We start from the raw sequence: 27,868 nt of genomic DNA, 5'->3' as shown, positions 1-27,868 counted from the left end.
TTCTAAAGAACATGTTGCTAGCTGGTAGACCCACAGTCCTGATAATGGAGCAGACACGCTAACTCTCCAATGAAACAAGAACGAACCACACACTGAATCTTCTTAATATCCTCATGATGAACATAATTAATTCAGAACTGACACACACACACACACACATATATATAAATATATATATATATATATACATATATATATCTTACTACTAACAGACATTTAGGAAGCAGGAGGATAGGACTCTTGGTAACTCTTGCTGGATACACAATTTCTACAACCATGGTTGAAACTTGAATATCCAATCAAGGACATCATGTAATCTAAGATGTGTAGTACAACATACTCTATTAAAAAGCAACCCATGAGTATTTGACAACAGGCTAGTCAGTTAGTGCGTACAAAACATCTTCTTTTCATGAGATTTAACCTGAAGCATGGTAGATGATTCCAACGCTCTTCCAAGTGGAAGACTTGAGTTCCATGAATCGAGACATGGTAACATACATGTAGACAAAAAGGCACCTTTGGATTCCCCTCTCTTCCAAGATGAGGTTGCATGGCATGGAAGAAATCTAAAGTCAATTATGGAATACTCTGTTGGATAAACAAGGAAAGAATTCCATGCACAGAGCATAAATTTCAATGACACCCTGAAATCTCAAAGATACCATAGGGCTTACTGACTTTCACCTCTTTGCTACTTGTTCGTTTTTACTTTGAGAAACGAGGAGGAGTTAAGAATGACCATACTGCAATGCTATAGGCAGTGCCTCTTCTTTGCTTTGTTGAACTTCCTTGCTGCCCACTGAGAGGCGTCCACACTGTGTCTGCTGGCACTGGCAAAGATGCTCTCACAGACAGCTTTTGAGGAAGCCATCAGAAGAAGAAAATTTTTGCCACAGTGGCTAAAATCTGAGGGGATTGGAAGGGAGGAAATGAATTCAATAGTTGGTTCTGGGAAATACTGAACAGCTGGTAGACTTGAAGGTCGGGACACTTTAGAAAGTCAAGGTTGCCTAGACGCATTTCCTTTTCTGATAACCTTCATACTTATTATGTTGCAGGCTAAAACTTGGAGAGGTGCTTCCCTTCTGGCGGGACAGGTAAGCAGTGACGCTGCTTCCCATGGTGTCTTTTGTTTGTAGGCAGGCTGCAGTCTCGGCTGACTAAATATTTACCTACTGTGTACCTCTAGAGATGAGAATCATTTGACGTCCCTCTTATGGCTAAACAACCTAGGCTTCATCTTGCCTCTTGCTGGTGGAACACTTGTTATGGCCCTGGCATTGTAGGGGACTTAGCTAGGTAGTCCCAACCCAAGTAAGTGACAAGGATACTACCTAATACCATTAGTATGTTGATGTGCATTTGGAAAACCATTAGTTGGGTGAAGTTATTGGACTATGTGACTTTCTTTTGTAGCTACCCTTGAAGCTTCCAATTCTAAATAATATATCCAGAAGTACTAAGAAAAGCCTTCTCCCAGCTCCTTCCCTTATGGACATTCAAGCTCAAAGAATTAAACTCTTCTTTCTGCCCTGACAGGTGTGGAACCCAAAGGAAGATGATAGGGTGTTAGGAGTCTAGACCCCTAGAGCACAAAACAATAACCCTCACAAATTTCATCTATCCTTGATCCTCTGGCGTGGATACTAAGAGAGCAACCCATGCGTTTTCACGTCCTTGTAAGTAGCATGGAAACTTGCAATCTTGCCCTCTAAAATTCAGGTGAATTGCCATAAAGTTTTCGCAGCCCCAAACAGAGCTGACAATGAACCATAATTATTCTTTTTATAAATGATTATGGATTATGTTGAGCCAGAAATCTAGTTGTCCATTGTCAGAACAAAACAAAACAAAACGAAGAATATTTTTGGTATTAAATGCAATGCCTTCCTTCATCTTGGAAACTGGGTGGATTTGAGTTCATTTGAAGAAACATGACATGAGAGGTGATAAGAAGAGAAGGTTCAGGAATCAGGAACACAGAACCCAACTCCTGTCCCTGTCAATGTCCTGTGGGATACCTGGAAATGTAAATGGACCAAAATGTAGCTTGGCTTGTGTGTTCCAATTTGTTGTCCAAGGAAATATGGAACGAGCTGGTGGTCATGTGACATACATCACAAAATCCTCCAGAGCATTGACAATTGCAGGACAACTGGAAGGCTCAATACTGGGCACTGTAAGATGGAGAGGAACATACATGGAAGAAAGGAACAGGAGGAGGAATCCTAAAGTAGGGTTAAGAGGAAGAGCATAGAATCAAAACCGCAAATTAGGATGTTGACAAAATCTTATCTAGATAGGAACAAAGTCATTTTGCTTACTTGAATGTTTTCTCTATTCTTACCAAAATCTCTGTTGTAAAGATTAAGTACATAATTTCAGGGAACATTCACAGCTACCCGACTTGGGGCCAGTGACACCGACCAAATGCAATGTTTTGACCTCTATTTTTCTCATAAGGTGTCAGAGGGGAAAGGCTCTTCAATCCTGTCACTGTGTTTCCCCACCACCTTTGACAGAATGAGCTACATGCCTCCTGCATAGTTTTGAACTTTCTTGTCAAGGCCCAGGAGTCTAGCTCTCTGGGGTTTCACTTGGTAGGTGAAAACTCATGTGTTGAGCGAAGGCCTTTCTGGATCTATGATGACAACAGGTATCTGAGGACGTTGACTGACTTGAGCAGATGTAATCTGAGGTCCAGATATGAGGACCTCGTGAGACCCATGAGGATTTCAGAGCCTGCCTGGCACTCTTCCCTCTTCAGAGAGGATGAGAACTGTGCAGTTTGGCATCAGATTCTGAGATTTTTCGAAAAAGGCCTCATAACAGTACCCATACTTGGTTTGATACTTTCTTCATTGCTTTCTATTTTCAAAAAGATTGAAATGATTCCAAGTGATAGGGAGACAGCCTTTACTATAGGAGTAGGCACATATATCAGGTAGAGATGACTGTAGGTGCAAATGATATACTCAAAAAATATCTAAGAACTGATGAATTAGAACGTGGTGCTCATTCCTAGTTTCGGTCGATGTACCCTTGCACATATGTGGTAAAGTGTCAGGAGCGGATTTTATGGCTCATGCCAGTAGTCCCAAGAATATTGGAGGACAATGACTGCCCTCGCCCTTTACCCAAAGTTGTGTAAAGGCTGACGTATAACAAATAATTCCAGGATCATTCAATTTAGATAGAGGGAAAATTGAAATGGTCTTTCCTGTTGGAGGCTGGGTAAATTCTAGATAATAATGGCTAGGTGATAAGCCAGGGCACCTGTTTGAGACATTCAATAGTTTTATTGTTGTTCTTCAATTCTGTCTTAGCTGCCAAAATCTTCCAGAGCATGTTGTGTTTACCTATCTCTCTCTCTCGCATGGAAACCATCTCAGTTGATCCATCATGGAAATGACAATTGGGCTTTGCTTTCTGTTATTTCTTGTTGTTGTTTCTGTTTTCCACCTGTGTACATTCTTCCTCTTATTGCAGCTCTCACACAGATGCACATCATCTCTTCTAACAAAATTTGCGTGTTACCCAAGATCTATGAAAACAACTATTCCTTTAAAAAACAAGGAAAGATATTTCTAAAGAACATGTTGCTAGCTGGTAGACCCACAGTCCTGATAATGGAGCAGACACGCTAACTCTCCAATGAAACAAGAAAGAACTACACACTGAATCTTCTTAATATCCTCATGATGAACATAATTAATTCAGAACTGACACACACACACACACACACAGATATATATATATATATATATATATATATATATATATATATATCTTACTACTAACAGACTTTTAGGAAGCAGGAGGATAGGACTCTTGGTAACTCTTGCTGGATACACAATTTCTACAACCATGGTTGAAACTTGAATATCCAATCAAGGAAATCATGTAATCTCAGATGTGTAGTACAACATATTCTATTAAAAAGCAACCCATGAGTATTTGACCACAGGCTAGTCAGTTAGTGCATACAAAACATCTTCTTTTCATCAGTTTTAACCTGAAGCATGGTAGATGATTCCAACGCTCTTCCAAGTGGAAGACTTGAGTTCCGTGAATTGAGACATGGTAACATACATGTAGACGAAAAGGCACCTTTGGATTCCGCTCTCATCCAAGATGAGGTTGCATGGCATGGAAGAAATCTATAGTAAATTATGGAATACTCTGTTGGATAAACAATGAAAGAATTCCATGCACAGAGGATAAATTTCAATGACACCCTGAAATATCAAAGATACCATAGGACTTACTGACTTTCACCTCTGTGCAACTTGTTCGTTTTGACTTTGAGAAACGAGGAGGAGTTAAGAATGACCATACTGCAATGCTATAGGCAGTGCCTCTTCTTTGCTTTGTTGAACTTCCTTGCTGCCCACTGAGAGGCATCCATACTGTGTCTGCTGGCACTCGCAAAGATGCTCTCACAGACAGCTTTTGAGGAAGCCATCAGAAGAAGAGAAATTTTTGCCACAGTGGCTAAAATCTGAGGGGATTGGAAGGGAGGAAATGAATTCAATAGTTGGTTCTGGGAAATACTGAACGGCTGGCAGACTTGAAGGTCGGGAAACTTTAGAAAGTCAAGGTTGCCTAGACGCATTTCCTTTTCTGATAACCTTCATACTTATTATGTTGCAGGTTAAAACTTGGAGAGGTGCTTCCCTTCTGGCAGGACAGGTAAGCAGTGACGCTGCTTCCCATGGTGTCTTTTGTTTGTAGGCAGGCTGCAGTCTCGGCTGACTAAATATTTACCTACTGTGTACCTCTAGAGATGAGAATCATTTGACTTCCCGCTTATGGCTAAACAACCTAGGCTTCATCTTGCCTCTTGCTGGTGGAACACTTGTTATGGCCTTTGCATTGTAGGGGACTTAGCTAGGTAGTCCCAACCCAAGCAAGGATACTACCTATTACCATTAGCATGTTGAGGTGCATTTGGAAAACCAACAGTTGGGTGAAGTTATTGGCATATTTGACTTTCTTTTGAAGCTACCATTGAAGCTTCCAATTCTAAATAATATATCCAGAAATACTAAGATAAGTCTTTTCCCAGCTCCTTCCCTTATCGACATTCAAGCTCAAAGAATTAAACTCTTATTTCTGCCCTGGCAGGTTGGAACTCAAAGGAAGATGATAGGGTGTTAGGAGTCTAGCCCCCTAGAGCACAGAACAATAACCCTCACAAATTTCATCTATCCTTGTACCTCTGGCGTGGATACTAAGAGAGCGACCAATGTATTTTCAAGTCCTTGTAAGTAGAATGGAAACTTGCAATCTGCCCTCCAAAATTCAGGTGAATTGCCGTAAAGTTTTCGTAGCCCCAAACACAGCTGATAATGAACCATAATTATTCTTTTTATAAATGATTATGGATTATGTTGAGCCAGAAATCTAGTTTTCCATTGTCAGAAAAAAACAAAACAAAACAAAACTAAGAATATTTTTGGTATTAAATGCAATGCCTTCCTTCATCTTGGAAACTGGGTGGTTTTGAGTTCATTTGAAGAAACATGACATGAGAGGTGATAAGAAGAGCAGGTTCAGGAATCAGGCACACAGAATCCAACTCCTGTCCCTGTCAATGTCCTTTGGGATACCTGGTGATATATATGGATCAAAATGTAGCTTGGTTTCTCTGTTCCAGTTTGTGTCCAAGGAAATATGGAACGAGCTGGTGGTCATGTGACATACATCACAAAATCCTCCAGAGCATTGACAATTGCAGGACAACTGGAAGGCTCAATACTGGGCACTGAAAGATAGAGAGGAACATACATGGAAGACAGGGAACAGGAGGAAGAATCCTAAAGGAGGGTAAAGAGGAAGAGAATAGAATCAAAACCGCAAATTAGGATGTTGAAAAAATCTTATCTAGATAGGAACAAAGTCATTTTGCTTACTTGAATGTTTTCTCTATTCTTGCCAAAATCTCTGTTGTAAAGGTCAAGTACAGAAGTTCAGGGAACATTGAGAGGCACCCGATTTGGGGGCAGTGACACCCACCGAATGCAATGTTTTGACCTCTATTTTTCTCATATGGGGTCAAAGGGGAAAGGCTCTTTAATCCTGTCCTCTGTGTTTCCCCACCACCTTTGATAGAATGAGCTACATGCCTCCTGCTCAGTTTTGAACTTCCTTGTCAAGGCCCAGGAGTCTAGCTCTCTGGGGTTTCATTTGGTAGGTGAAAACTCATGTGTTTATCAAAGGCCTTTCTGGATCTATGATGACAACAGGTATCTGAGGACGTTGACTGACTAGAACAGATGCGATATGAGGTCCAGATATGAGGTCCGTGTGAGACCCATGAGGATTTCAGAGTCTGCCTGGCACTCTTCCCTCTTCAGAGAGGATGAGAACTGTGCAGTTTGGCATCAGATTCTGAGATTTTTCGAAAAAGGCCTCATAACAGTACCCATACATGGTTTGATACATTCTTCATTGCGTTCTATTTTCCAAGAGATTGAAATGATTTCAAGTGATAGGGAGAGAGCCTTTACTATAGGAGTAGGCACATATATCAGGTAGAGATGACTGTAGGTGCAAATGACGTACTCAAAAACTATCTAGGAACTGATGAATTCGAACGTGCTGCTCATTCCTAGTCTCGGTCGATGTACCCTTGCACATATGTAGTAAAGTGTCAGGAGGGGATGTTATGGATCATGCCAGTAGTCCCAAGAATATTGGAGGACAATAACTGCCCTCGCCATTTACCCAAAGTTGTGTAAAGGCTGACGTATAACAAATAATTCCAGGACCATTCAATTTATATAGAGGGAAATTTGAAATGATCTTTCCTGTTGGAGCCTGGGTAAATTCTAGATAATAATGGCTAGGTGATAAGCCAGGGCACCTGTTTGAGACATTCCCTAGTTTTATTGGTGTTCATCAAGTATGTCTTAGCTGCCAAAATATTCCAGAGCATGTTGTGTTTACCTATCTCTCTCTCGCATGGAAACCCTCTCAGTTGATCCATCATGAGAAATGACAATTGGGCTTTGCTTTCTGTTATTCGTTGTTTTTGTTTCTATTTTCCTCCTTGGTACATTCATCCTCTTATTGCTGCACTCACACAGATGCAAATCATCTCTTTTAACAAAATTTGCGTGTTACCCAATATCTATGAAAACAACTACTCCTTTAAAAAACAAAGGAAATATACGTCTATAGAACATGTTGCTAGCTGGTAGACCCACAGTCCTGATAATGGAGCAGACACACTAACTCTCCAATGAAACAAGAAAGAACCACACACTGAATCTTCTTAATATCCTCATGATGAACACAATTAATTCAGAACTGACACACACACACACACACACATATATATAAATATATATATATATATATATACATATATATATCTTACTACTAACAGACTTTTAGGAAGCAGGAGCATAGGACTTTTGGTAACACTTGCTGGATACACAATTTCTAAAGCCATGGTTGACGCTTGAATATCCAATCAAGGACATCATGTAATCTCAGATTTGTAGTACAACATACTCGATAAAAAGCAACCCATGAGTATTTGACCACGGGCTAGTCAGTTAGTGAGTAGAAAACATCTTCTTTTCATCAGATTTAACCTGAAGCATGGTAGATGATTCCAACTCTCTTCCAAGTGGAATACTTGAGTTCCATGAATCGATACATGGTAACATACATATAGACAAAAAGGCACCTTTGGAATCCCCTCTCTTCCAAGATGAGGTTGCATGGCAGGGAAGAAATCTAAAGTCAATTATGGAACACTCTGTTGGATAAACATGAGAGAATTCCATGCACAGAGGACAAATTTCAATGACACCCTGAAATCTCAAAGATACCATAGGGCTTACTGACTTTCACCTCTGTGCAACTTGTTCATTTTGACTTTGAGAAACCAGGAGTTAAGAATGACCATACTGTACAGTATGACTCATGGCTAATGCCCTGGTGGTAGCTCCAACAGCTGTCAGTGAGATGGTAGTAACAATGGTGGCTGTAGTTCCAAGATCCCTTTTCTGTCTGAAGAGAGTCATAGCGTGAGGGGCATCAATGGGCACAGGCACCCAGCGAGGCATGCGAGTAACCAGGGCATACCTAAATTTACTAGCATTCCAGCATTGGGCAAAAAAGCAAGTATCATTACCACAATTACTTGACTCTATCTGGCTAATAATGAATAAAAATGGGGGATATAGACAAACAGGTGTGGGCTTATAGGAAATATTATGAGAAGCCTTAACCCCTCGTTGGAACATCCTGCGTCAGTTCTAGAACTAGCAGTGGTGGTGTCCGAGGTCTGAGTAAGTTCAGGAGACCATTGCCCCCAGGGGCGAGACGTGCTCCATGCCAATTGACTAACTCCATGTTTTCCTCCAATTTTGAAATTCATTTAAGGTTATTAAATTATTTTTTTCCTTTTTTCTTAAATTTTTCATCAATTACACTTTATTCATTCTGCATCCCCCCATTAGCCCCTCCCTCCTCTCCTCCCAATCCTACCCTCCCTCCTCCCTCTGCTTGCATGCCACTCCCCAAGTCCACTAATAGGGGAGGATCTCCTCTCCTTTCTTATTGTAGTCTGTCAGTTCAGACCCTGAATAATCATTAAGCCAATGTAGCTCATGCCTTTGTTGTACATAAAGGAATTAATGCTCAACTAAAAGGAAGCTTGATGGTGTTCAATCAGAGGATTGACCTCTTGTAGGAGCAAATAGATACCCTATGGCAAATCGCTCAACCTGGCTGTCAATGAAAGTATGCTGGACTTTGTGTCACTAGCATACAACATGAGAATTTTTCCTGTGCTGCAAATCTGTCTAAACAATTGTCGAGCTATATTTTAGATAATTGGACTGGAGAATTCGATACTACGATGGAGCAGCTGAGAGTGGCCATTGTCACAGTAAATTCTACCAGAGTGGACGCAGGACTAGCCACAGGATTATCAACATGGATTGCTGCAGCAATGAACCATCTGAAGGAATGGGCGGGCATGGGAGTGTTAGCAGGCCTTCTGGTGTTGGTCTCCTTGGTTTGCCTGTGGTATATATGCAAGATTAGAGTCTCACAACAGTGTGTTGCAGCCATGATCATTCAGGCCTTTACAGCCATGAAGCAGGACATTCCCCCAAGCATGGTTGGATACCAGAAAAAGCTAAAATGATAAGCTCAGGATGCGAGGCTAAGCACTGCACTCAGGGTCAGCCGCTTTGGACCCAGAGAAGACCATGTCTGATTGGATGCAGGTTGATGCCCCAGGTCCCGCCTCTGAGAAAAAGGTATCTTACGGGTCTGATGCTCTTTGGGTGGATGACACCTAAATGAACATCTGTACAAAGTCCCAATTTATTTCTAATATCAGAGATCAGACCTCTACTCTTGCCTGATGCGTCTAAAACAAAAAGGGGGAACTGTAGAGAGCTGCGGAATGCTATGCCTTAAAGATGGAGCTGGTTTCCGCCTTTCACCTTCCTGATGGTGAGTGCTCTCTGTCACGAACAACTCCACATTTGGCTAAGGCCGAGGATCTGGCTTGCTTCCATGTATGTGGACCTATCTGCATTGCCCCCGTGGCACGCCTGGGTTGGCTACCCAGAGGCTATTTAAGCTGTGGGCTGACTTTCCCCAGGGCCCGAGGATTCTTCAATGTTCCTGAATAAACAGCATTGAAAAAAAAAAAAAAAAAAAAGAATGACCATACTGCAATGCTATAGGCAGTGCCTCTTCTTTGCTTTGTCCAACTTCCCTGCTGCCCACTGAGAGGCGTCCACACTGTGTCTGCTGGCACTGGCAAAGATGCTCTCACAGACAGCTTCTGAGGAAGTCATCAGAAGAAGAGAAATCCTTGCCACAGTGGCTAAAATCTGAGGGGATTGGAAGGGAGGAAATGAATTCAATAGTGGGTTCTGGGAAAGACTGAAGTGCTGGCAGACTTGAAGGTCGGGACACTTTAGAAAGTCAAGGTTGCCTAGACGCATTTCCTTTTCTGATAACCTTCATACTTATTATGTTGCAGGCTAAAACTTGGAGAGGTGCTTCCCTTCTGGCAGGACAGGTAAGTGACGCTGCTTCCCATTGTGTCTTTTGTTTGTAGGCAGGCTGCATTCTCACCTGACTAAATATTTACCTACTGTGTACCACAAGAGATGAGAATTATTTAACGTCCCTCTCATGGCTAAACAACCTAGGCTTCGTCTTGCCTCTTGATGGTGGAACACTTGCTATGGCCCTGGCATTGTAGGGGACTTAGCTAGGTAGTCCCACCCCAAGCAAGTGACAAGGATATTACCTAATACCATTAGTATTTTGAGGTGCATTTGGAAAACCAACAGTTGGGTAAAGTTATTGGCATATTTGACTTTCTTTTGAAGCTACCATTGAAGCTTCCAATTCTAAAAAATATATCCAGAAGGACTAAGAAAAGCTTTCTCCCAGCTCCTTCCCTTATCGACATTCAAGCTCAAAGAATTAAACTCTTATTTCTGCCCTGACAGGTGTGGAACCCAAAGGAAGATGATAGGGTGTTAGGAGTCTAGACCCCTAGAGCACAGAACAATAACCCTCACAAATTTCATCTATCCTTGATCCTCTGGCGTGGATACTAAGAGAGCCACCCATGCGTTTTCACTTCCTTGTAAGTAGCATGGAAACATGCAATCTTGCCCTCTAAAATTCAGGTGAATTGCCATAAAGTTTTCGAAAACCCAAACAGAGCTGACAATGAACCATATTTATTCTTTTTATAAATGATTATGGATTATGTTGAGCCAGAAATCTAGTTCTGTCCATTGTCAGAACAAAACAAAACTAAGAATATTTTTGGTATTAAATGCAATGCCTTCCTTCATCTTGGAAACTGGGTGGGGTTGAGTTCATTTGAAGAAACATGACATGAGAGGTGATACGAAGAGAAGGTTCAGGAATCAGGCACACAGAACCCAACTCCTGTCCCTGTCAATGTCCTGTGGGATACCTGGTGATGTATATGGACCAAAATGTAGCTTGGCCTGTGTGTTGCTTTTTGTTGTCCAAGGAAATATGGAAGGAGCTGGTGGTCATGCGACATACATCACAAAATCCTCCAGAGCATTGACAATTGCAGGACAACTGGAAGGCTCAATACTGGGCACTGAAAGATGGAGAGGAACATACATGGAAGACAGGGAACAGGAGGAGGAAGTGTAAAGGCGGGTTAACATGAGGAGCATAGAATCGAAACCGCAAATTAGGATGTTGAAAAAATCTTATCTAGATAGGAAAAAAAGTCATTTTTCTTTCTTGAATGTTTTCTCTATTCTTACCAAATCTTTGTTGTAAAGATTAAATACATAAGTTCAGGGAACATTCACAGGTACCCGATTTGGGGCCAGTGACACCCACCAAAGGCAATGTGTTGACCTCTATTTTTCTCATATGGTGTCAAAGGGGAAAGGCTCTTTAATCCTGTCCTCTGTGTTTCCCCAGAACCTTTGACAGAATGAGCTACATGCCTCCTGTACAGTTTTGAACTTCCTTGTCAAGGCCCGGGAGTCTAGCTCTCTGGGGTTTCACTTGGTAGGTGAAAACTCATGTGTTGAGCGAAGGCCTTTCTGGATCTATGATGACAACAGGTCTCTGAGGACGTTGACTGACTTGAACAGATGCGATCTGAGGTCCAGATATGAGGTCCTCGTGATACCCATGAGGATTTCAGAGCCTGCCTTGCACTCTTCCCTTTTCAGAGAGGATGAGAACTGTGCAGTATGGCATCAGATTCTGAGATTTTTCGAAAAAGGCCTCATAACAGTACCCATACTTGGTTTGATACAATCTTCATTGCTTTCTATTTTCAAAGAGATAGCAATGATTCCAAGTGATAGGGAGACAACCTTTACTATAGGAGTAGGCACATATATCAGGTAGAGATGACTGTAGGTGCAAATGACGTACTCAAAAAATATGTAAGAACTGATGAATTATATGTAAGAACGTGCTGCTCATTCCTAGTCTCCGGCGATGTACCCTTGCACATATGTGGTAAAGTGTCAGGAGGGGAGGTTAGGGCTCATGCCAGTAGTCCCAAGAATATTGGAGGACAATGACTGCCCTCGAACTTTACCCAAAGTTGTGTAAAGGCTGACGTATAACTAATAATTAAAGGATCATTCAATTTATATAGAGGGAAAATTGAAATGGTCTTTCCTGTTGGAGGCTGGGTAAATTCTAGATAATAATGGCTAGGTGAGAAGCCAGGGCACCTGTTGGAGACATTCCCTAGTTTTATTGGTGTTCATCATTTATGTCTTAGCTGCCAAAATCTTCCAGAGCATGTTGTGTTTACCTATCTCTCTCTCGCATGGAAACCATCTCAGTTGATCCATCATGAGAAATGAAAATTGGGCTTTGCTTTCTGTTATTTGTTGTTGTTGTTTCTGTTTTCCTCCTGGGTACATTCATCCTCTTATTGCCACTCTCACACAGATGCAAATCATCTATTCTAACAAAATTTGCGTGTTACCCAAGATCTATGAAAACAACTAATCCTTTATGAAATAAGGAAAGATATTTCTAAAGAACATGTTGCTAGCTGGTAGATCCACAATCCTGATAATGGATCAGACGTGCTAACTCTCCAATGAAACAAGAAAGAACCACACCCTGAATATTCTTAACATCCTCATGATGAACACAATTAATTCAGAACTGACACACACATATATGTATATATATATATATATATATATATATATATATATATATATATATCTTGCTACTAAGAGACTTTTACGAAGCTGGAGTATGAGACTCTTGGTAACACTTGCTGGATACACAATTACTAAAGCCATGGTTGAAGCTTGAATATCCAATGAAGGACATCATGTAATATCAGATGTGTAGTACAACATACTCGATAAAAAGCAACCCATTGTATTTGACCACGGGGTAGTCAGTTAGTGCGTGGAAAACATCTTCTTTTCATAAGATTTAACCTGAAGCATGGTAGATGATTCCAACGCTCTTCCAAGTGGAAGACTTCAGTTCCATGAATCGAGACATGGTAACATACATGTAGACAAAAAGGTACCTTTGGATTCCCCTCTCTTCCAAGATGAGGTTGCATGGCAGGGAAGAAATCTAAAGTCAATTATGGAACACTCTGTTGAATAAACAAGGAGAGAATTCCATGCACAGAGGACAAATTTCAATGACACCCTGAAATCTCAAAGATACCATTGGGCTTACTGACTTTCACCTCTGTGCAACTTGGTCGTTTTGACTTTTAGAAAGGAGGAGTTAAGAATGACCATACTGCAATGCTATACTCACTGCTTCTTCTTTGCTTTGTCCAACTTCCTCGCTGCCCACTGAGAGGCGTCCACACTGTGCCTGCTGGCACTGGCAAAGATGCACTCACAGACAGCTTCTGAGGAAGTCATCAGAAGAAGAGAAATCCTTGCCACAGTGGCTAAAATCTGAGGGGATTGGAAGGGAGGAAATGAATTCAATAGTGGGTTCTGGGAAAGACTCAACTCCTGGCAGACTTGAAGGTCGGGACACTTTAGAAAGTCAAGGTTGCCTAGACGCATTTCCTTTTCTGATAACCTTCATACTTATTATGTTGCAGGCTAAAACTTGGAGAGGTGCTTCCCTTCTGGCAGGACAGGTAAGTGACGCTGCTTCCCATTGTGTCTTTTGTTTGTAGACAGGCTGCATTCTCGCCTGACTAAATATTTACCTACTGTGTACCACAAGAGATGAGATTTATTTAACGTCCCTCTCATGGCTAAACAACCTAGGCTTCGTCTTGCCTCTTGATGGTGGAACACTTGCTATGGCCCTGGCATTGTAGGGGACTTAGCTAGGTAGTCCCAACCCAAGCAAGTGACAAGGATACTACCTAATACCATTAGTATTTTGAGGTGCATTTGGAAAACCAACAGTTGGGTGAAGTTATTGGCATATTTGACTATCATTTGAAGCTACCATTGAAGCTTCCAATTCTAAATAATATATCCAGAAGTACTAAGAAAAGCCTTCTCCCAGCTCCTTCCCTTATGGACATTCAAGCTCAAAGAATTAAACTCTTCTTTCTGCCTTGACAGGTGTGGAACCCAAAGGAAGATGATTGGGTGTTAGGAGTCTAGACCCGTAGAGCACAGAACAATAACCCTCACAAATTTCATCTATCCTTGATCCTCTGGCGTGGATACTAAGAGAGCCACCCATGCGTTTTCACTTCCTTGTAAGTAGCATGGAAACATGCAATCTTGCCCTCTAAAATTCAGGTGAATTGCCATAAAGTTTTCGAAAACCCAAACAGAGCTGACAATGAACCGTATTTATTCTTTTTATAAATGATTATGGATTATGTTGAGCCAGAAATCTAGTTGTCCATTGTCAGAACAAAACAAAACAAAACTAAGAATATTTTTGGTATTAAATGCAATGCCTTCCTTCATCTTGGAACCTGTGTGGTGTTGAGTTCATTTGAAGAAACATGACATCAGAGGTGATAAGAAGAGAAGGTTCAGGAATCAGGCACACAGAACCCAACTCCTGTCCCTGTCAATGTCCTGTGGGATACCTGGTGATGTATATGGACCAAAATATAGCTTGGCCTGTGTGTTGCTTTTTGTTGTCCAAGGAAATATGGAAGGAGCTGGTGGTCATGGGACATACATCACAAAATCCTCCAGAGCATTGACAATTGCAGGACAACTGGAAGGCTCAATACTGTGCACTGTAAGATGGAGAGGAACATACATGGAAGACAGGGAACCTGAGGAGGAAGTGTAAAGGCGGGTTAACATGACGAGCATAGAATCAAAACCGCAAATTAGGATGTTGAAAAATCTTATCTAGATAGGAAAAAAAGTCATTTTGCTTTCTTGAATGTTTTCTCTCTTCTTACCAAATCTTTGTTGTAAAGATTAAATACATAAGTTCAGGGAACATTCACAGGTACCCGATTTGGGGCCAGTGACACCCACCAAAGGCAATGTGTTGACCTCTATTTTTCTCATATGGTGTCAAAGGGGAAAGGCTCTTTAATCCTGTCCTCTGTGTTTCCCCAGAACCTTTGACAGAATGAGCTACATGCCTCCTGCACAGTTTTGAACTTCCTTGTCAAGGCCCAGGAGTCTAGCTCTCTGGGGTTTCACTTGGTAGGTGAAAACTCATGTGTTGAGCGAAGGCCTTTCTGGATCTATGATGACAACAGGTCTCTGAGGACGTTGACTGACTTGAACAGATGCGATCTGAGGTCCAGATATGAGGTCCTCGTAAGACCGATGAGGAGTTCAGAGCCTGCCTTGCACTCTTCCCTCTTCAGAGAGGATGAGAACTGTGCAGTATGGCATCAGATTCTGAGATTTTTCGAAAAAGGCCTCATAACAATACCCATACTTGGTTTGATACAATCTTCATTGCTTTCTATTTTCAAAGAGATAGAAATGATTCCAAGTGATAGGGAGACAACCTTTACTATAGGAGTAGGCACATATATCAGGTAGAGATGACTGTAGGTGCAAATGACGTACTCAAAAAATATGTAAGAACTGATGAATTAGAACGTGCTGCTCATTCCTAGTCTCCGGCGATGTACCCTTGCACATATGTGGTAAAGTGTCAGGCTGGGAGGTTAGAGCTCATGCCAGTAGTCCCAAGAATATTGGAGGACAATGACTGCCCTCGCACTTTTCCCAAAGTTGTGTAAAGGCTGACGTATAAGTAATAATTAAAGGATCATTCAATTTATATAGAGGGAAAATTGAAATGGTCTTTCCTGTTGGAGGCTGGGTAAATTCTAGATAATAATGGCTAGGTGAGAAACCAGGGCACCTGTTTGAGACATTCCCTAGTTTTATTGGTGTTCATCATTTATGTCTTAGCTGCCAAAATCTTCCAGAGCATGTTGTGTTTACCTATCTCTTTCTCGCATGGAAACCATCTCAGTTGATCCATCATGAGAAATGACAATTGGGCTTTGTTTTCTGTTACTTGTTGTTGTTGTTTTTCTTTTCCTCCTGGGTACATTCATCCTCTTATTGCCGCTCTCACACAGATGCAAATCATCTATTCTAACAAAATTTGGGTGTTACCCAAGATCTATGAAAACAACTATTCCTTTATGAAACAAGGAAAGATATTTCTAAAGAACATGTTGCTAGCTGGTAGACCCACAATCCTGATAATGGATCAGATGCGCTAACTCTTCAATGAAACAAGAAAGAACCACACACTGAATCTTCTTAACTTCCTCATGATGAACACAATTAATTCAGAACTGACACACACATATATGTATGTATATATATATATATATATATATATATATATATATATATATATCTTACTACTAACAGACTTTTACGAAGCTGTAGCATAGGACTCTTGGTAACACTTGCTGGATACACAATTTCTAAAGCCATGTTTGAAGCTTGAATATCCAATCAAGGACATCATGTAATCTCAGATGTGTAGTACAACATTCTCGATAAAAAGCAACCCATGTGTATTTGACCACGGGCTAGTCAGTTAGTGCGTAGAAAACATCTTCTTTTCATCAGATTTAACCTGAAGCATGGTAGATGATTCCCACGCTCTTCCAAGTGGAAGACTTGAGTTTTTATGAATCGAGACATGGTAACATACATGTAGACAAAAAGGTACCTTTCGATTCCCCTCTCTTCCAAGATGAGGTTGCATGGCAGGGAAGAAATCTAAAGTCAATTATGGAACACTCTGTTGGATAAACAAGGAGAGAATTCCATACACAGAGGACAAATTTCAATGACACCCTGAAATCTCAAAGATACCATTGGGCTTACTGACTTTCACCTCTGTGCAACTTGGTCGTTTTGACTTTGAGAAAGGAGGAGTTAAGAATGACCATACTGCAATGCTATACTCACTGCTTCTTCTTTGCTTTGTCCAACTTCCTCGCTGCCCACTGAGAGGCGTCCACACTGTGCCTGCTGGCACTGGCAAAGATGCTCTCACAGACAGCTTCTGAGGAAGTCATCAGAAGAAGAGAAATCCTTGCCACAGTGGCTAAAATCTGAGGGGATTTGAAGGGAGGAAATTAATTCAATAGTTGGTTCTGGGAAAGACTGAACTGCTGGCAGACTTGAGGGTCGGGACACTTTAGAAAGTCAAGGTTGCCTAGACGCATTTCATTTTCTGATAACCTTCATACTTATTATGTTGCAGGCTAAAACTTAGAGAGGTGCTTCCCTTCTGGCAGGACAGGTAAGTGACGCTGCTTCCCATTGTGTCTTTTGTTTGTAGACAGGCTGCATTCTCGCCTGACGAAATATTTACCTACTGTGTACCACAAGAGATGAGATTTATTTAACGTCCCTCTCATGGCTAAACAACCTAGGCTTCATCTTGCCTATTGATGGTGGAACACTTGCTATGGCCCTGGCATTGTAGGGGACTTAGCTAGGTAGACCATACCCAAGCAAGTGACAAGGATACTAACTAATACCATTAGTATTTTGAGGTGCATTTGGAAAACCAACAGTTGGGTGAAGTTATTGGCATATTTGACTTTCTTTTGAAGCTACCATTGAAGCTTCCAATTCTAAATAATATATCCAGAAGTACTAAGAAAAGCCTTCTCCCAGCTCCTTCCCTTATCGACATTCAAGCTCAAAGAATTAAACTTTTATTTCTGCCCTGACAGGTGTGGAACCCAAAGGAAGATGATAGGGTGTTAGGAGTCTAGACCCCTAGAGCACAGAACAATAACCCTCACAAATTTCATCTATCATTGATCCTCTGGCGTGGATACTAAGAGAGCAACCCATGCGTTTTCACTTCCTTGTAAGTAGCATGGAAACATGCAATCTTGCCCTCTAAAATTCAGGTGAATTGCCATAAAGTTTTCAAAAACCCAAACAGAGCTGACAATGAACCATATTTATTCTTTTTATAAATGATTATGGATTATGTTGAGCCAGAAATCTAGTTGTCCATTGTCAGAACAAAACAAAACAAAACTAAGAATATTTTTGGTATTAAATGCAATGCCTTCCTTCATCTTGGAACCTGGGTGGTGTTGAGTTCATTTGAAGAAACATGACATGAGAGGTGATAAGAAGAGAAGGTTCAGGAATCAGGCACACAGAACCCAACTCCTGTCCCTGTCAATGTCCTGTGGGATACCTGGTGATATATATGGACCAAAATATAGCTTGGCCTGTGTGTTGCTTTTTGTTGTCCAAGGAAATATGGAAGGAGCTGGTGGTCATGGGACATACATCACAAAATCCTCCAGAGCATTGACAATTGCAGGACAACTGGAAGGCTCAATACTGTGCCCTGTAAGATGGAGAGGAACATACATGGAAGACAGGGAACCTGAGGAGGAAGTGTAAAGGCAACTAACATGACGAGCATTGAATCAAAACCGCAAATTAGGATGTTGAAAAATCTTATCTAGATAGGAAAATAGTCATTTTGCTTTCTTGAATGTTTTCTCTATTCTTACCAAATCTTTGTTGTAAAGATTAAATACATAAATTCAAGGAACATTCACAGGTACCCGATTTGGGGCCAGTGACACCCACCAAAGGCAATGTGTTGACCTCTATTTTTCTCATATGGTGTCAAAGGGGAAAGGCTCTTTAATCCTGTCCTCTGTGTTTCCCCAAAACGTTTGACAGAATGAGCTACATGCCTCCTGCACAGTTTTGAACTTCCTTGTCAAGGCCCAGGAGTCTAACTCTCTGGGATTTCACTTGGTAGGTGAAAACTCATGTGTTGAGCGAAGGCCTTTCTGGATCTATGATGACAACAGGTCTCTGAGGACGTTGACTGACTTGAACAGATGCGATCTGAGGTACAGATATGAGGTCCTCGTGAGACCCATGAGGAGTTCAGAGCCTGCCTTGCACTCTTCCCTCTTCAGAGAGGATGAGAACTGTGCAGTATGGCATCAGATTCTGAGATTTTTCGAAAAAAGCCTCATAACAATACCCATACTTGGTTTGATACAATCTTCATTGCTTTCTATTTTCAAAGAGATAGAAATGATTCCAAGTGATAGGGAGACAACCTTTACTATAGGAGTAGGCACATATATCAGGTAGAGATGACTGTAGGTGCAAATGACGTACTCAAAAAATATGTAAGAACTGATGAATTAGAACGTGCTGCTCATTCTTAGTCTCCCGCGATGTACCCTTGCACATATGTGGTAAAGTGTCAGGCTGGGAGGTTAGGGCTCATGCCAGTAGTCCCAAGAATATTGGAGGACAAGGACTGCCCTCGCACTTTTCCCAAAGTTGTGTAAAGGCTGACGTATAACTAATAATTAAAGGATCATTCAATTTATATAGAGGGAAAATTGAAATGGTCTTTCCTGTTGGAGGCTGGGTAAATTCTAGATAATAATGGCTAGGTGAGAAACCAGGGCACCTGTTTGAGACATTCCCTAGTTTTATTGGTGTTCATCATTTTTGTCTTAGCTGCCAAAATCTTCCAGAGCATGTTGTGTTTACCTATCTCTTTCTCGCATGGAAACCATCTCAGTTGATCCATCATGAGAAATGACAATTGGGCTTTGCTTTCTGTTACTTGTTGTTGTTGTTTTTCTTTTCCTCCTGGGTACATTCATCCTCTTATTGCCGCTCTCACACAGATGCAAATCATCTATTCTAACAAAATTTGCGTGTTACCCAAGATCTATGAAAACAACTATTCCTTTATGAAACAAGGAAAGATATTTCTAAAGAACATGTTGCTAGCTGGTAGACCCACAATCCTGATAATGGATCAGATGCGCTAACTCTTCAATGAAACAAGAAAGAACCACACACTGAATCTTCTTAACATCCTCATGATGAACACAATTAAATCAGAACTGACACACACATATATGTATATATATATATATATATATATATATATATATATATATATATATATCTTACTACTAACAGACTTTTACAAAGCTGTAGCATAGGACTCTTGGTAACACTTGCTGGATACACAATTTCTAAAGCCATGTTTGAAGCTTGAATATCCAATCAAGGACATCATGTAATCTCAGATGTGTAGTACAACATACTCGATAAAAAGCAACCCATGTGTATTTGACCACGGGCTAGTCAGTTAGTGCGTAGAAAACATCTTCTTTTCATCAGATTTAACCTGAAGCATGGCAGATGATTCCAACGCTCTTCCAAGTGGAAGACTTGAGTTTTTATGAATCGAGACATGGTAACATACATGTAGACAAAAAGGTACCTTTGGATTCCCCTCTCTTCCAAGATGAGGTTGCATGGCAGGGAAGAAATCTAAAGTCAATTATGGAACACTCTGTTGGATAAACAAGGAGAGAATTCCATGCACAGAGGTTAAATTTCAATGGCACCCTGAAATCTCAAAGATACCATTGGGCTTACTGACTTTCACCTCTGTGCAACTTGGTCGTTTTGACTTTGAGAAAGGAGGAGTTAAGAATGACCATACTGCAATGCTATACTCACTGCTTCTTCTTTGCTTTGTCCAACTTCCTCGCTGCCCACTGAGAGGCGTCCACACTGTGCCTGCTGGCACTGGCAAAGATGCTCTCACAGACAGCTTCTGAGGAAGTCATCAGAAGAAGAGAAATCCTTGCCACAGTGGCTAAAATCTGAGGGGATTGGAAGGGAGGAAATGAATTCAATAGTTGGTTCTGGGAAAGACTGAACTGCTGGCAGACTTGAAGGTCGGGACACTTTAGAAAGTCAAGGTTGCCTAGACGCATTTCATTTTCTGATAACCTTCATACTTATTATGTTGCAGGCTAAAACTTGGAGAGGTGCTTCCCTTCTGGCAGGACAGGTAAGTGACGCTGCTTCCCATTGTGTCTTTTGTTTGTAGACAGGCTGCATTCTCGCCTGACGAAATATTTACCTACTGTGTACCACAAGAGATGAGATTTATTTAACATCCCTCTCATGGCTAAACAACCTAGGCTTCATCTTGCCTATTGATGGTGGAACACTTGCTATGGCCCTGGCATTGTAGGGGACTTAGCTAGGTAGACCAAACCCAAGCAAGTGACAAGGATACTAACTAATACCATTAGTATTTTGAGGTGCATTTGGAAAACCAACAGTTGGGTGAAGTTATTCGCATATTTGACTTTCTTTTGAAGCTACCATTGAAGCTTCCAATTCTAAATAATATATCCAGAAGTACTAAGAAAAGCCTTCTCCCAGCTCCTTCCCTTATCGACATTCAAGCTCAAAGAATTAAACTTTTATTTCTGCCCTGACAGGTGTGGAACCCAAAGGAAGATGATAGGGTGTTAGGAGTCTAGACCCCTAGAGCACAGAACAATAACCCTCACAAATTTCATCTATCATTGATCCTCTGGCGTGGATACTAAGAGAGCAACCCATGCGTTTTCACTTCCTTGTAAGTAGCATGGAAACATGCAATCTTGCCCTCTAAAATTCAGGTGAATTGCCATAAAGTTTTCAAAAACCCAAACAGAGCTGACAATGAACCATATTTATTCTTTTTATAAATGATTATGGATTATGTTGAGCCAGAAATCTAGTTGTCCATTGTCAGAACAAAACAAAACAAAACTAAGAATATTTTTGGTATTAAATGCAATGCCTTCCTTCATCTTGGAACCTGGGTGGTGTTGAGTTCATTTGAAGAAACATGACATGAGAGGTGATAAGAAGAGAAGATTCAGGAATCAGGCACACAGAACCCAACTCCTGTCCCTGTCAATGTCCTGTGGGATACCTGGTGATGTATATGGACCAAAATATAGCTTGGCCTGTGTGTTGCTTTTTGTTGTCCAAGGAAATATGGAAGGAGCTGGTGGTCATGGGACATACATCACAAAATCCTCCAGAGCATTGACAATTGCAGGACAACTGGAAGGCTCAATACTGTGCACTGTAAGATGGAGAGGAACATACATGGAAGACAGGGAACCTGAGGAGGAAGTGTAAAGGCGGGTTAACATGACGAGCATAGAATCAAAACCGCAAATTAGGATGTTGAAAAATCTTATCTAGATAGGAAAAAAGGCATTTTGCTTTCTTGAATGTTTTCTCTATTCTTACCAAATCTTTGTTGTAAAGATTAAATACATAAATTCAAGGAACATTCACAGGTACCCGATTTGGGGACAGTGACACCCACCAAAGGCAATGTGTTGACCTCTATTTTTCTCATATGGTGTCAAAGGGGAAAGGCTCTTTAATCCTGTCCTCTGTGTTTCCCCAGAACCTTTGACAGAATGAGCTACATGCCTCCTGCACAGTTTTGAACTTCCTTGTCAAGGCCCAGGAGTCTAGCTCTCTGGGATTTCACTTGGTAGGTGAAAACTCATGTGTTGAGTGAAGTCCTTTCTGGATCTATGATGACAACAGGTCTCTGAGGACGTTGACTGACTTGAACAGATGCGATCTGAGGTCCAGATATGAGGTCCTCGTGAGACCCATGAGGAGTTTAGAGCCTGCCTTGCACTCTTCCCTCTTCAGAGAGGATGAGACTGTGCAGTATGGCATCAGATTCTGAGATTTTTCGAAAAAGGCCTCATAACAATACCCATACTTGGTTTGATACAATCTTCATTGCTTTCTATTTTCAAAGAGATAGAAATGATTCCAAGTGATAGGGAGACAACCTTTACTATAGGAGTAGGCACATATATCAGGTAGAGATGACTGTAGGTGCAAATGACGTACTCAAAAAATATGTAAGAATTGATGAATTCGAACGTGCTGCTCATTCCTAGTCTCCGGCGATGTACCCTTGCACATATGTGGTAAAGTGTCAGGCTGGGAGGTTAGGGCTCATGCCAGTAGTCCCAAGAACATTGGAGGACAATGACTGCCCTCGCACTTTTCCCAAAGTTGTGTAAAGGCTGACGTATAACTAATAATTAAAGGATCATTCAATTTATATAGAGGGAAAATTGAAATGGTCTTTCCTGTTGGAGGCTGGGTAAATTCTAGATAATAATGGCTAGGTGAGAAACCAGGGCACCTGTTTGAGACATTCCCTAGTTTTATTGGTGTTCATCATTTATGTCTTAGCTGCCAAAATCTTCCAGAGCATGTTGTGTTTACCTATCTCTTTCTCGCATGGAAACCATCTCAGTTGATCCATCATGAGAAATGACAATTGGGCTTTGCTTTCTGTTACTTGTTGTTGGTGTTTTTCTTTTCCTCCTGGGTACATTCATCCTCTTATTGCCGCTCTCACACAGATGCAAATCATCTATTCTAACAAAATTTGCGTGTTACACAAGATCTATGAAAACAACTATTCCTTTATGAAACAAGGAAAGATATTTCTAAAGAACATGTTGCTAGCTGGTAGACCCACAATCCTGATAATGGATCAGATGCGCTAACTCTTCAATGAAACAAGAAAGAACCACACACTGAATCTTCTTAACATCCTCATGATGAACACAATTAATTCAGAACTGACACACACATATATGTATATATATATATATATATATATATATATATATATATATCTTACTACTAACAGACTTTTACGAAGCTGTAGCATAGGACTCTTGGTAACACTTGCTGGATACACAATTTCTAAAGCCATGTTTGAAGCTTGAATATCCAATCAAGGACATCATGTAATCTCAGATGTGTAGTACAACATACTCGATAAAAAGCAACCCATGTGTATTTGACCACGGGCTAGTCAGTTAGTGCGTAGAAAACATCTTCTTTTCATCAGATTTAACCTGAAGCATGGTAGATGATTCCAACGCTCTTCCAAGTGGAAGACTTGAGTTTTTATGAATCGAGACATGGTAACATACATGTAGACAAAAAGGTACCTTTGGATTCCCCTCTCTTCCAAGATGAGGTTGCATGGCAGGGAAGAAATCTAAAGTCAATTATGGAACACTCTGTTGGATAAACAAGGAGAGAATTCCATGCACAGAGGACAAATTTCAATCACACCCTGAAATCTCAAAGATACCATTGGGCTTACTGACTTTCACCTCTGTGCAACTTGGTCGTTTTGACTTTGAGAAAGGAGGAGTTAAGAATGACCATACTGCAATGCTATACTCACTGCTTCTTCTTTGCTTTGTCCAACTTCCTCGCTGCCCACTGAGAGGCGTCCACACTGTGCCTGCTGGCACTGGCAAAGATGCTCTCACAGACAGCTTCTGAGGAAGTCATCAGAAGAAGAGAAATCCTTGCCACAGTGGCTAAAATCTGAGGGGATTGGAAGGGAGGAAATGAATTCAATAGTTGGTTCTGGGAAAGACTGAACTGCTGGCAGACTTGAAGGTCGGGACACTTTAGAACGTCAAGGTTGTCTAGACGCATTTCATTTTCTGATAACCTTCATACTTATTATGTTGCAGGCTAAAACTTGGAGAGGTGCTTCCCTTCTGGCAGGACAGGTAAGTGATGCTGCTTCCCATTGTGTCTTTTGTTTGTAGACAGGCTGCATTCTCGCCTGACGAAATATTTACCTACTGTGTACCACAAGAGATGAGATTTATTTAACATCCCTCTCATGGCTAAACAACCTAGGCTTCATCTTGCCTATTGATGGTGGAACACTTGCTATGGCCCTGGTATTGTAAGGGACTTAGCTAGGTTGACTAAACCCAAGCAAGTGACAAGGATACTAACTAATACCATTAGTATTTTGAGGTGCATTTGGAAAACCAACAGTTGGGTGAAGTTATTGGCATATTTGACTTTCTTTTGAAGCTACCATTGAAGCTTCCAATTCTAAATAAGTGATAAGGAGCCTTCTCCCAGCTCCTTCCCTTATCGACATTCATGCTCAAAGAATTAAACTCTTATTTCTGCCCTGACAGATGTGGAACCCAAAGGAAGATGATAGGGTGTTAGGAGTCTAGACCCCTAGAGCACAGAACAATAACCCTCAAAAATTTCATCTATCCTTGATCCTCTGGCGTGGATACTAAGACAGCAACCCATGCGTTTTCACTTCCTTGTTAGTAGCATGGAAACATGCAATATTGCCCTCTAAAATTCAGGTGAATTGCCATAAAGTTTTTGAAAACCCAAACAGAGCTGACAATGAACCATATTTATTCTTTTTATAAATGATTATGGATTATGTTGAGCCAGAAATCTAGTTGTCCATTGTCAGAACAAAACAAAACAAAACTAAGAATATTTTTGGTATTAAATGCAATGCCTTCCTTCATCTTGGAACCTGGGTGGTGTTGAGTTCATTTGAAGAAACATGACATGAGAGGTGATAAGAAGAGAAGGTTCAGGAATCAGGCACACAGAACCCAACTCCTGTCCCTGTCAATGTCCTGTGGGATACCTGGTGATGTATATGGACCAAAATGTAGCTTGGCCTGTGTGTTGCTTTTTGTTGTCCAAGGAAAAATGGAAGGAGCTGGTGGTCATGCGACATACATCACAAAATCTTCCAGAGCATTGACAATTCCAGGACAACTGGAAGGCTCAATACTGGGCACTGTAAGATGTGGAGGAACATACATGGAAGACAGGGAACAGGAGGAGAAAGTGTAAAGGCGGCTTAACATGACGAGCATAGAATCAAAACCGCAAATTAGGATGTTGAAAAAATCTTATCTAGATAGGAAAAAAAGTAATTTTGCTTTCTTGAATGTTTTCTCTATTCTTACCAAATCTTTGTTGTAAAGATTAAATACATAAGTTCAGGGAACATTTACAGGTACCTGATTTGGGGCCAGTGACACCCACCAAATGCAATGTGTTGACCTCTATTTTTCTCATGTGGTGCCAAAGGGGAAAGGCTCTTTAATCCTGTCCTCTGTGTTTCCCCAGAACCTTTGACAGAATGAGCTACATGCCTCCTGCACAGTTTTGAACTTCCTTGTCAAGGCCCAGGAGTCTAGCTCTCTGGGGTTTCACTTGGTAGGTGAAAACTCATGTGTTGAGCGAAGGCCTTTCTGGATCTATGATGACAACAGGTCTCTGAGGACGTTGACTGACTTAAACAGATGCGATCTGAAGTCCAGATATGAGGTCCTCGTGAGACCCATGAGGAGTTCAGAGCCTGCCTTGCACTCTTCCCTCTTCAGAGAGGATGAGAACTGTGCAGTATGGCATCAGATTCTGAGATTTTTCGAAAAAGGCCTCATAACAGTACCCATACTTGGTTTGATACAATCTTCATTGCTTTCTATTTTCAAAGAGATAGAAATGATTCCAATTGATAGGGCGACAACCTTTACTATAGGAGTAGGCACATATATCAGGTAGAGATGACTGTAGGTGCAAATGACGTACTCAAAAAATATGTAAGAACTGATGAATTAGAACGTGCTGCTCATTCCTAGTCTCCGGCGATGTACCCTTGCACATATGTGGTAAAGTGTCAGGAGGGGAGGTTAGGGCTCATGCCAGTAGTCCCAAGAATATTGGAGGACAATGACTGCCCTCGCACTTTTCCCAAAGTTGTGTAAAGGCTGACGTATAACAAAAAATTAAAGGATAATTCAATTTTTATAGAGAGAAAATTGAAATGGTCTTTCCTGTTGGAGGCTGGGTAAATTCTAGATAATAATGGCTAGGTGAGAAACCAGGGCACCTGTTTGAGACATTCCCTAGTTTTATTGGTGTTCATCATTTATGCCTTAGCTGCCAAAATCTTCCAGAGCATGTTGTGTTTACCTATCTCTTTCTCGCATGGAAACCATCTCAGTTGATCCATCTTGAGAAATGACAATTGGGCTTTGCTTTCTGTTATTTGTTGTTGTTGTTTCTGTTTTCCTCCTGGGTACATTCATCCTCTTATTGCCGCTCTCACACAGATGCAAATCATCTATTCTAACAAAATTTGCGTGTTACCCAAGATCTATGAAAACAACTATTCCTTTAGAAAACAAAGAAAGATATTTCTAAAGAACATGTTGCTAGCTGGTAGACCCACAATCCTGATAATGGATCAGACGTGCTAACTCTCCAATGAAACAAGAAAGAACCACACACCACTGAATCTTCTTAACATCCTCATGATGAACACAATTAATTTAGAAATGACACACACATATATGTATATGTATATATATATATATATATATATATATATATATATATATATATATATATATCTTATTACTAACAGACTTTTACGAAGCTGGAGCATAGGACTCTTGGTAACACTTGCTGGATACACAATTTCTAAAGCCATGGTTGAAGCTTGAATATCCATTCAAGGACATCATGTAATCTCAGATGTGTAGTACAACATACTTGAAAAAAAGCAACCCATGTGTATTTGACCACGGGCTAGTCAGTTAGTGCGTACAAAACATCTTCTTTTCATCAGATTTAACCTGAAGCATGGTAGATGATTCCAACGCTCTTCCAAGTGGAAGACTTCAGTTCCATGAATCGAGACATGGTAACATACATGTAGACAAAAAGGCACCTTTGGATTCCCCTCTCTTCCAAGATGAGGTTGCATGGCATGGAAGAAATCTAAAGTCAATTATGGAATACTCTGTTGGATAAACAAGGAAAGAATTCCATGCACAGAGCATAAATTTCAATGACACCCTGAAATCTCAAAGATACCATAGGGCTTACTGATTTTAACCTCTGTGCAACTTGTTCGTTTTGACTTTGAGAAACGAGGAGGAGTTAAGAATGACCATACTGCAATGCTATAGGCAGTGCCTCTTCTTTGCTTTGTTGAACTTCCTTGCTGCCCACTGAGAGGCGTCCACACTGTGTCTGCTGGCACTGGCAAAGATGCTCTCACAGACAGCTTTTGAGGAAGCCATCAGAAGAAGAGAAATTTTTGCCACAGTGGCTAAAATCTGAGGGGATTTGAAGGGAGGAAATGAATTCAATAGTTGGTTCTGGGAAATACTGAACGGCTGGCAGAC

At 41.0% G+C, this 27,868-nt stretch overlaps 7 non-coding genes across 7 annotated transcripts; all 7 read left to right on the top strand.

Annotated features, from left to right (window-relative positions):
- The first annotated feature begins 2,640 nt into the window (after positions 1-2,640).
- LOC132647655 (small nucleolar RNA SNORD109A) lies at positions 2,641-2,705 on the top strand. Its single transcript, XR_009586001.1, has one exon. It is a non-coding gene; the product is annotated as a small nucleolar RNA SNORD109A (small nucleolar RNA).
- A 3,527-nt stretch (positions 2,706-6,232) lies between these two features.
- Positions 6,233-6,297, top strand: LOC132647336 (small nucleolar RNA SNORD109A). Its single transcript, XR_009585704.1, has one exon. It is a non-coding gene; the product is annotated as a small nucleolar RNA SNORD109A (small nucleolar RNA).
- Positions 6,298-11,599: 5,302 nt separating this feature from the next.
- On the top strand, positions 11,600-11,664 carry LOC132647920 (small nucleolar RNA SNORD109A). The gene has a single exon (XR_009586261.1). It is a non-coding gene; the product is annotated as a small nucleolar RNA SNORD109A (small nucleolar RNA).
- A 3,525-nt stretch (positions 11,665-15,189) lies between these two features.
- Positions 15,190-15,254, top strand: LOC132647919 (small nucleolar RNA SNORD109A). The gene has a single exon (XR_009586260.1). It is a non-coding gene; the product is annotated as a small nucleolar RNA SNORD109A (small nucleolar RNA).
- A 3,520-nt stretch (positions 15,255-18,774) lies between these two features.
- Positions 18,775-18,839, top strand: LOC132647435 (small nucleolar RNA SNORD109A). The gene has a single exon (XR_009585803.1). It is a non-coding gene; the product is annotated as a small nucleolar RNA SNORD109A (small nucleolar RNA).
- A 3,521-nt stretch (positions 18,840-22,360) lies between these two features.
- On the top strand, positions 22,361-22,425 carry LOC132647918 (small nucleolar RNA SNORD109A). Its single transcript, XR_009586259.1, has one exon. It is a non-coding gene; the product is annotated as a small nucleolar RNA SNORD109A (small nucleolar RNA).
- Positions 22,426-25,926: 3,501 nt separating this feature from the next.
- Positions 25,927-25,991, top strand: LOC132647397 (small nucleolar RNA SNORD109A). Its single transcript, XR_009585765.1, has one exon. It is a non-coding gene; the product is annotated as a small nucleolar RNA SNORD109A (small nucleolar RNA).
- The last annotated feature ends 1,877 nt before the right edge of the window (positions 25,992-27,868 follow it).

Source organism: Meriones unguiculatus, chromosome 14 (assembly GCF_030254825.1).
Source record: "Meriones unguiculatus strain TT.TT164.6M chromosome 14, Bangor_MerUng_6.1, whole genome shotgun sequence".
NCBI classification, from domain to species: domain Eukaryota; kingdom Metazoa; phylum Chordata; class Mammalia; order Rodentia; family Muridae; genus Meriones; species Meriones unguiculatus.
Note: the sequence above shows the minus strand (reverse complement) of the source record. Positions and strands in the feature narration are given on the sequence as shown.